Genomic DNA, 8,775 nt, shown 5'->3' with positions numbered 1-8,775 from the left:
TGGGTTTTTCCCTTCAGGGTAGTCTGATAGCAGGACTTGGCGTTTTCCTGATCTCCCTTGACCGCCTTAATGCCCCAGGGATTTGGAAACTTAACCAGTTGATGTAGAGTCGAAGGTACGGCTCCCATGTCGTGGATCCAAGGCCTTTCTAGTATCACGTTATACGATGAATGACAGTCGACGATTAGGAACTTCGTGGCCTGATTTATCCCCTCAGCATATACCGGGAGAAGGACTTCCCCTAAGGTTTGCTTTAGCTCTCCACTGAAGCCTACAAGGGGAGTCGCCTTCCTAGTTAGGGCCTTAGGTTCCAGCCCCAGGTCGGGTGTAGGTTGAGTGGAAGATAATGTTGCTGGAGCTCCCATTGTCTACCAGTATTCGCTTGACCAAGCAGTTCACTATGGTAAGTAAAATGACAAGGGCGTCGTGGTGAGGAGCTAGGACCCTCTCCTGCTCCCTTGCAGTGAAGCTGATCTCATCCGTTCCGCCGGAGTAGGCGCTTAGGACCCTCGGCCTCTTGGCCGTTCCTGGCGTTGCGAGTACTTCTCTGTTGGGGTCGAAATTGGACAAGGCAAAGTCGGCATCCAAATTTCCGTTAAAAATTATTTACTTAAGAATTTTTTACGGTTTTTCGGAAAAGAAAAACTTATACGAAAAATTTGCGGAGAAATCTTGTTTTAAGACAACGATTCTTTAAAACGACGATTTCTTAATCAACGATTTAAGAAATCAACGATTTCTTAAAAACGGCTTAAGAAATTAGCGATTTCTTAATCAACGACTTGAGAAATCAGCGATTTAAGAAAGAAACGATTTCTTAAATCAAACGGAACATTGTTATCAAAGGTCCGAACATCCGCAAACAAGCATCCTAAGAGAATCGTAGCTTCGCGATTGTTTCAAACGCTCGGACAAAGGACCATAGTCAACGGCACAAACCCGATCGCGATGGCGATCGGGTCACGTACAAGAGCTCGGTTGCTATAGCGAACAGATAACGAGCCTAGGGTATGGCTCGGTCGCTATAGCGACCGAGCCTCTGATGCGGCTCTAATCGGGACGAACAACTGATATTCGTGTTCACGCACACCAATTAACCTAATGTGCACACTACCACAATCGAATGGTATGTTGATGTAGCACTTTAGGATCGAATCCACAGAGACCAACTCTTACACTTTATTTCTATAGGATCAATATTAAGCTAAAACAATATGGGGGTTTTGAGTTTTGTAACAAGCAGCAAATAAAATAAAGTAAATGTGAATTCAGATCAAAGAGAAGCCAGCCTAGGGTTACTTCATCGGGTGTTAATACTTGTGAGCTAAACAATTATTCAAGTGCTAATAAGAACAGTCTAGAACTCGGATCACTCAAGTAGAACAGTCCACTGTCGTGGTACTGCTCCCTATGCTGATCGATCTCACCGTCTAACTGTCGTTGAGGTGAGAAGCGACAACAAGCAATAGAGATCAAGTCCGATAGGTTCACAGAACACCCTAATATCTACTTTCGCTGATTAGGGATGCAATGCTCATTCAAAACAGATCTAGCAACCTAAGCACTTTTGATGATCAGATTAAACCTATGATCTAACATTAAGCGGCCAGTTTAATGCAAGCAGTAAGAATGGTTATGAATGAAGACAATCGAGTGATTCACTTATCTATGTTTAGCTCACGAAATCAACACCCTAGAACCCTAGACAAGCTAGCCGACTACTCAGCCATGACACAAGAAAAGACAAGCATCAATACTGAATAATACTGCATAAAATAACAGAAACAAGAGATAGGGTTCAGGGGTTCTTCTCTATGGAGAGAGATAGCCTTCTCCCTTTACAAAGTAGCAAATCTCAAAGTAAAAAGCTCTCGAGTCTGTTTCTCTATGAAAAGTAGCGTAGTATCATGTAGAAAAATAGAAAAAGAAGTTATATCAAACGCCACAGGTGGCCAGAGAGAAAAAGAGGATAATTAGGGCAAATCCCGAGATGTTGTATTTTCCTTATTCGTCGGGAACAACCGCGGGATCACTCCGTCTGCTTGTTCCGCTTGATCGGGAACAGTCATCAGACTGTTCTGCGTGAAAATCACCAAACTGCACTGTTTTCTGCTTCTTTTGTTCCAGCAGGTCCATCTCCCATCCAGTGCAACTCCAGACCTGTAATGACTCGAAAAGGACTAGAAAGACTCGATAAAGACTTGAAAACCAATTAGAAAACATATATACAATAATTTATAAAACACCATATATCAACTACGTTTATTGAGAAATCAAGGGATAGAAATCGAGGCAGAAGAGATGTTTATTGAGTATATGATTCGGGACAACAACGTTTGGTGTATAAACCCTAGTTCTAGTCGCCTAAACTCTAATCGCTTAGCCTCTGAAAGTCTATCCCTTATTCTAGGGTTTGGGCTCCCCTTTTATAGATGTAGACGTCGGCTGGATGCAAAGGAACTTTTCCATAATCGGAAAAATTGAAATTTCCCCTTAGGCGAAAAACTTCTATTTTTCTTCAAGGGTCGATCCAATCAAGGGGGTCGGACCTATGGCAGGGGTTCGTCCCTAGTTTCTTCTTGAGCAAGGGTCCGGAAGTCGAGGACCTATCCGGAAGCTGGAGAAATCAGCCGGAAAACTCACTCCTGGATGGGAGGGCCCTTATAAGGTAATAGAGGTGCAGGGGGCAGGAGCCTACAAGCTCGAAGACAGCGACATTAAGGTCCAACCTAACTACTGGAATGCCTTGCACCTCAAATTCTATCACTTCTAAAGTGAGGTCCCCGGATCAAGCTTTCTATATTACTACTACTACTACTATTATATATTTAAGTACACTGGTTTCCTACTCCTATGTATGCGATAACGTCTCCGAACTATGCTTATAAAATACATTATTAGTTACGGCTGAAGGGGTTATAGGAACTCCAATGTACTTAAAGTTGCATACTAGCTAGGTCAGGCCCTAAGGGACCTTAGATCTTAGCAAACCCCATATACTAGTGAGACTACTCACATTGGTGTACGACATATAAGGAACAGTTCTGATCAACCCTATTACATTGTCTGCACCTCGGGCCCTGCGTAAAGGATATAAGACCAAAATTTACGTGGGGACCACTCGCACTAGTGCTACCCAAACCCTGCATTAAAAACGCTACGAGCTAAATACAATGCAGGGGGCATGACGTACAACTGCAAAGTAATGTAATCAGATGCTGGCGGCTGATATGCAGGGAGCAAATGTGGGAAAAAACCGGTTAACACCAAAAATTTAATACTTATCTAGACGTGGAAAGTAGTGTGTCTGGTGAGAAGTCGCTCTGTGATATACCATAGATTTTACCCGTTTTTAACCATGGTATACTTATGTTTTATTATATATTTAATCTGTTTTCTAGCCTGTTAGGTATGTTTTCAGGTTCAGGAGCGTTTCGTGATAAAGTGATGTTTTTGGAGCATTTTGGAGTGCAAGAGATGATACACCCGAGTTGACCATTCAAGACCAAGTCGGAAGTCAACATTGAAAAAAAAAATCGATCGATACTCATCCAGAGTTGTCGATCGATGTAGCTAAGAAGACCCGCGTACTAGAAGATTATAATCGATCGATACACAATTAGTGTTGTCGATCGATATCGAGGACGAAATGGTTTAGCCGACTACTTCACCAAGACTTCACCAAATTACGAGATTGCCCCTGACGAGTTTTAACCTAATGGAAATTCTTATATATTCCTGCTAAGTGCTTTTGACGGCAAGCAAGCTTTGAGACTCTAAGAAACACAAGTCTTCAGAGGCAAAGCAGAGAGTGTGAGAGAGAGACTAAAGTTTTACTTGTTTTGAGAGATTGGAGAGATTTGTTATCTCCATTTGTATTTCTACTTTATTCTATCTATGCAATTCTTTCATCTATCTATTGTTATGAATTGTTTAGCTATGTCTGAGTAGTCTACTTGTTAAATCTAGGGTTTAAATAGGTTTGTGGGATTAGCCCCAAACTATAATTGCTAAGTTGTGATATTCATCAAATAGATTGCACCCTAAGCTTGTTCTAGAGTAGCTAACTAGAATATAGATCATTAGGATCTATGATATCTTGAATTATCTGTTTGAACTAGTATCTCCTTGGAGAAGAGCTAACCGGCCCTCCTTGAGATCTAGTGTTCATTATCGGCTCGCGCCTAGGCATATATAGAAGCCGTCGATCGATATCCCGACAGGTGAATCGATCGCCGAGCGAAACGTGTATCGATCGATATCTCTAAAGGATATCGATCGACTCTTTTTCTGTGTCAACATACGACAGTTGAGGCCAGAGATCTAGATTATTTAACCAGTGAGACATCACTGAGAGTTAAGCGACTGAGTTCTATAGTATCATGCAAATAACTTGTTAGGCATTTATAGACATTATAATCTCCATTCCTGAATAAAAGCCCTAAGTCTACCACTCTTCATTTCATTTAAACACCCCATCATATTGTTAGTTAGAGCAACTACCTTGCTCCTTTTAGGAATTGCTATTTACATTTCCATCTTTAAAACCAACTTCACCTAGGACTGATTAGTAGATTATATTTAATTGGTTCCCTAGCTCCTCGTGATTCAATCCCTAAGTACTACAGCTGTACTCTTATTTGAGCACACTATCAAATTTGGGGCCGTTGCCGGGGAGCTTTGATCGCCATTAGATTTAATCTTATTAATCTTAGGTTTTTCTTTTTACCCCCTTTCTGATTAAAATTTTTCTTTTCTTTTTAGGTACATGCCCAGCAGCACCAGAAGCAACAGGGGAGATCAACTACTATTCTCAGAAAATCCTGCACACTTAGAACGCTCAATCCGCAAAGACCTACGCTCCGCATCGATCGACAGAACCGCAGTACCATCGACTGATACTCACGTTCAACCGTCGACCAACACTCAGACAGCACCGTCGACCAATATTGTTCGCCGATCCACATCGTTCGATACTACTCATCGTACATCAATGATACTAACCCGCGAAGCATGGTTGCGATTGTTATTCCCACGCAGGACCAGAATGGAAACCTGTATGACCAAGATGGTCATCTGCGTAATGCAACAGGTTAGAAGCTAGATGCACAGGGAAACATAATCCTTGAGCCTGAAGCTGAGGCTACATGAGAAGCTCAAACACGGAAGTTGGCAGACTACAATCGTCCAGACGAGTACTACACCAACAAATCAGCTATTCAACTTCCAGAGATTCAGAAGCCGAACTTCGAGCTCTAGCCTCAGTACTACTCTCTCGTGTCTCAGATACCTTATTATGGGTTATCACACGAGCATCCTATGGACCATATGGAGAGGTTCGAGGATCTTATCGCTGCTATTCGTATGGATGGAGTCCCTGAGGACTATTTACTCTGCAAGCTCTTCAAATACTCACTGATTGGAGAAGCTTCACACTGGCTCAAGCAGCTACCTACAGGATCACTGACATCCTGGGCCGACATCAAAAACGCCTTCCTGCGTAATTTCTTTGATGAGGCACGCGATGAAGACTTAAGGACCAAAATCGCCACTTTCGCGCAAAAGCCTGGTGAGACTTTTAAAGACGCGTGGATCAGATTTAAGTTTTTCCAGCGAGACTGTCCACACCATGGATTCAATGAAGTGCAGCTGCTAAGCACTTTCTACAGAGGTATCGCCTTGAGGTATCAGATGGCTTTTGATACTGCTAGCGAGGGGAACTTCAACACCAGGAATCCAATAGAGGCTGTGAGACTTATTGAGAACCTAGCCAACAGCAGCAGCACCAAGAACACTGACTCTGACAAGAAGAAATCGGTTGCAGCCATCGGGGAAGACGAGATGAATGAAGTCAGAGCCAAGATAGATGCTTTACATGCATTTCTGGGGCAGCCAGTCTGCTCAGCTGAAGAAGGAGAGGCTAGAGAAGATGATACAGAGGAAGATGTGAACTACATTGGAGGTACTGGATTTTAGAGATATGGAAACCAGAGTGGAAACAAAAACTTTTTTGGCAGTGGTCAGAAGAGTAACTACAACCAGAGTTCACAGTATCAGAAACCCTTCACCAACACTAGGAACTACGGCAACTCAGCTTACCAAAACCCACCACTACCCACCCAGGAGAGTAAGTTTGATGCCATGATTGATAGAGTTCTAGAAGGTCAGCAGAAGCTTACAGTAGACTTCAATGGGAAGATTGACTCTGTCTTCAACAATCTGACCACAAGGATAGACACCATTTGCACTCAAGTTAAGAAACTTGAGACACAGATTGTCCAGACTGAAGACTCTATCAGGAGAATTGGAACTTCTAAGGAAGTACGGGAAGGAAGTAGGAAACACCACGTGAATGCCATTATAGATGATGATTTTTGGCAAGTGGTGAAACAGGAGAAGCTACAAGAAGGAGACTTTGAAGTGGAAAGTTCACTAAGTTTCGGAGAATCACAATGGTGTCGATCGACACCAACTAGCCCACATCGATCGACACCAACGATGTCATTTCCGGATTCGACTGCAAATTGCAACGCGGTTAGGATATTGACACATGCTGAATTCACGGCTTCGCATCCTCACCCACCCACCCACACCTACGAAGATATCGACCGACGAGACGAGCCACTCATCGATCGACAAAAAGACGAGAGACGTATCGATCGACCCTTTTCTCCACCTATCGATCGACACGCACCTCTCACATACCGAGTGCAACTACCATCGATAGACAGCAACTGAATCAATGCACTCAGACCCAAACCGAAACCACAAGCTAACCCTACAGAGACTAATGGTAACCCTTCAGACACTACACCTACATCAGAGGGAACTGAAGGAAGAAGGTTAAGGAGTAGGAAGGAGAAGACTCCTAAGAACCTTAAGAGAGAAGCTAATGAAAAGGAGATTGATGGTTTCACTAAGAGAGTTATCAGAATCCCACCAGAGAAACCCTTTGAGGAGGTTTACTTCACAAGCAGATTGTGGATGTTCTTCAGAGAAACAAGGGAGACTGAAAATGACATTAGAAGAAGGTTTGACAATGTCAGAGAAGAAATGAGGAAAAGGATTACTTTGAAGAAGAAGAGTGATCCTGGGAAGTTTGCAATACCCTGTGTAGTACAAGGGATTGAATTTCCTCATGCACTATGTGACACTGGTTCATCAGTCAGCATCTTACCAAAGGTCATGGCAGACCATCTGGGTCTGCAAGTAGAGCCTGCACCAGAGATCTTTACATTTGTGCATTACACTCAGAAAAACTCTGGAGGCTTGATCAGAGACCTGGAAGTTCAGATTGGTAATGCTATCGTCCCTGTGGATTTTCATGTCCTAGACATCAAGCTAAATTGGAACTCTTCCCTCTTACTTGGAAGAGCATTTATGGCTACAGTAGAAGCTATATGTGACATGAACACCAACAGGATGTGCTTGACTATGATAGATCCAGAGATCCACTACGACCCTGTCAAGCTTGGCAAACCACCAGCCAAAATCGTGGTAAAAGAAGATGATCTTGGTATCATTGCAGTTTTTCATTATGAAGTCGAGTACGAGACAGAGTAGTCGGGATCGATCGACAGCACCTTAACCTCATCGATCGACACCAGCAAGTCAGAAGAGATCAACACCAAACATGGATTATCGATCGATAGAGACCCACTAGATGATGAACTCGATCGACCAGATCATTGCTACCCGAATTTCGCCATCCCACCCATCAGTAAAGAAGAAGATTACTCAGTGAAGAATATGATGAAGATTATTGGATTTCACGAGAGTTTTGCAGTAGATATAGCCAGATCTTCCCACAGTGAAGAATATGATGAAGATTATTGGGAAGAGAGAGCTTGGGAAAACTACTTGGAGAATGATAGATTTGCAAATCGATTCCCAAAATCGATCGACATCAAGCGCCCACCATCGATCGATTATCTACTTCATCCAGCAAAACGACAGCGTCCATCGATCGACATCGCCAGCATCACATCGATTGATATTAACCCGGATGACTTCAAGGACAAAATCGGAATTTCAGCAACACATGGGTATATAAGGTTGACAACACCAGCCACGAAATTTCAAACCTCAACACCTTATACCCAGCAGCTTGCAGCATTCAGAAACTTAACAATGGAGGACTACAACACCATGAACAATCGATCCAACCATGCAGCTAGACGATCTCCGTCGATCGCCACCACCACATCACCATCGATCGACGCCTTCAACAGAGCTCAATCACGATTTCATGATCCTTATGATATCAGGACTGTTTCACTAACACCTGATGAATTTAGAATTTTCACGGACACATATGGCTATGCAAGAGCAATTGATGGAAGAGTTCTGCACATAACCAGAGAAGACATAGCAGACATCCTCCAAGTTGCTAATGGACCATAAAACCTGTTCACACAGCAACGTGGCCATCCAGACATCCTAGCTCACGTCCAGGACAACAACCACGTCACCACAAGGGAGGATACAGTTCCTCAAAGTTTTGGTCAACCCAGGAGTTCACCATCAATCGACATTGTTTCATCACCATCGATCGATAGTGAATATCCCAGATCGATCGACATAGCAAGAGTCAGATCGCCCGACAGACGTTTGGAGTTTGGACGACCTGTCTTTAATACTGATGGATCCAGAAGATTCAAATGGGAAGCAAAGGATGAATATGATGTCTACAGAGATGAGTTTGGCCATTCTAGAGGAGTTGATGGTGAAATCATCCCTGTTACCAAGGAGCACATAAGGAGAATCCTGGAGAGA

The 8,775-nt window shown here is 43.1% G+C and overlaps 1 non-coding gene across 1 annotated transcript; it reads right to left on the bottom strand.

The window, feature by feature from the left end:
- Positions 1 to 5,528: 5,528 nt before the first annotated feature.
- Positions 5,529 to 5,636, bottom strand: LOC130505828 (small nucleolar RNA R71). Its single transcript, XR_008941813.1, has one exon. It is a non-coding gene; the product is annotated as a small nucleolar RNA R71 (small nucleolar RNA).
- Positions 5,637 to 8,775: the final 3,139 nt, after the last annotated feature.

This window comes from Raphanus sativus, unplaced genomic scaffold (assembly GCF_000801105.2).
Source record: "Raphanus sativus cultivar WK10039 unplaced genomic scaffold, ASM80110v3 Scaffold2621, whole genome shotgun sequence".
NCBI lineage: Eukaryota > Viridiplantae > Streptophyta > Magnoliopsida > Brassicales > Brassicaceae > Raphanus > Raphanus sativus.
The sequence above is the reverse complement of the archived record's forward strand: the minus strand, read 5'-3'. Positions and strand labels throughout refer to the sequence as shown.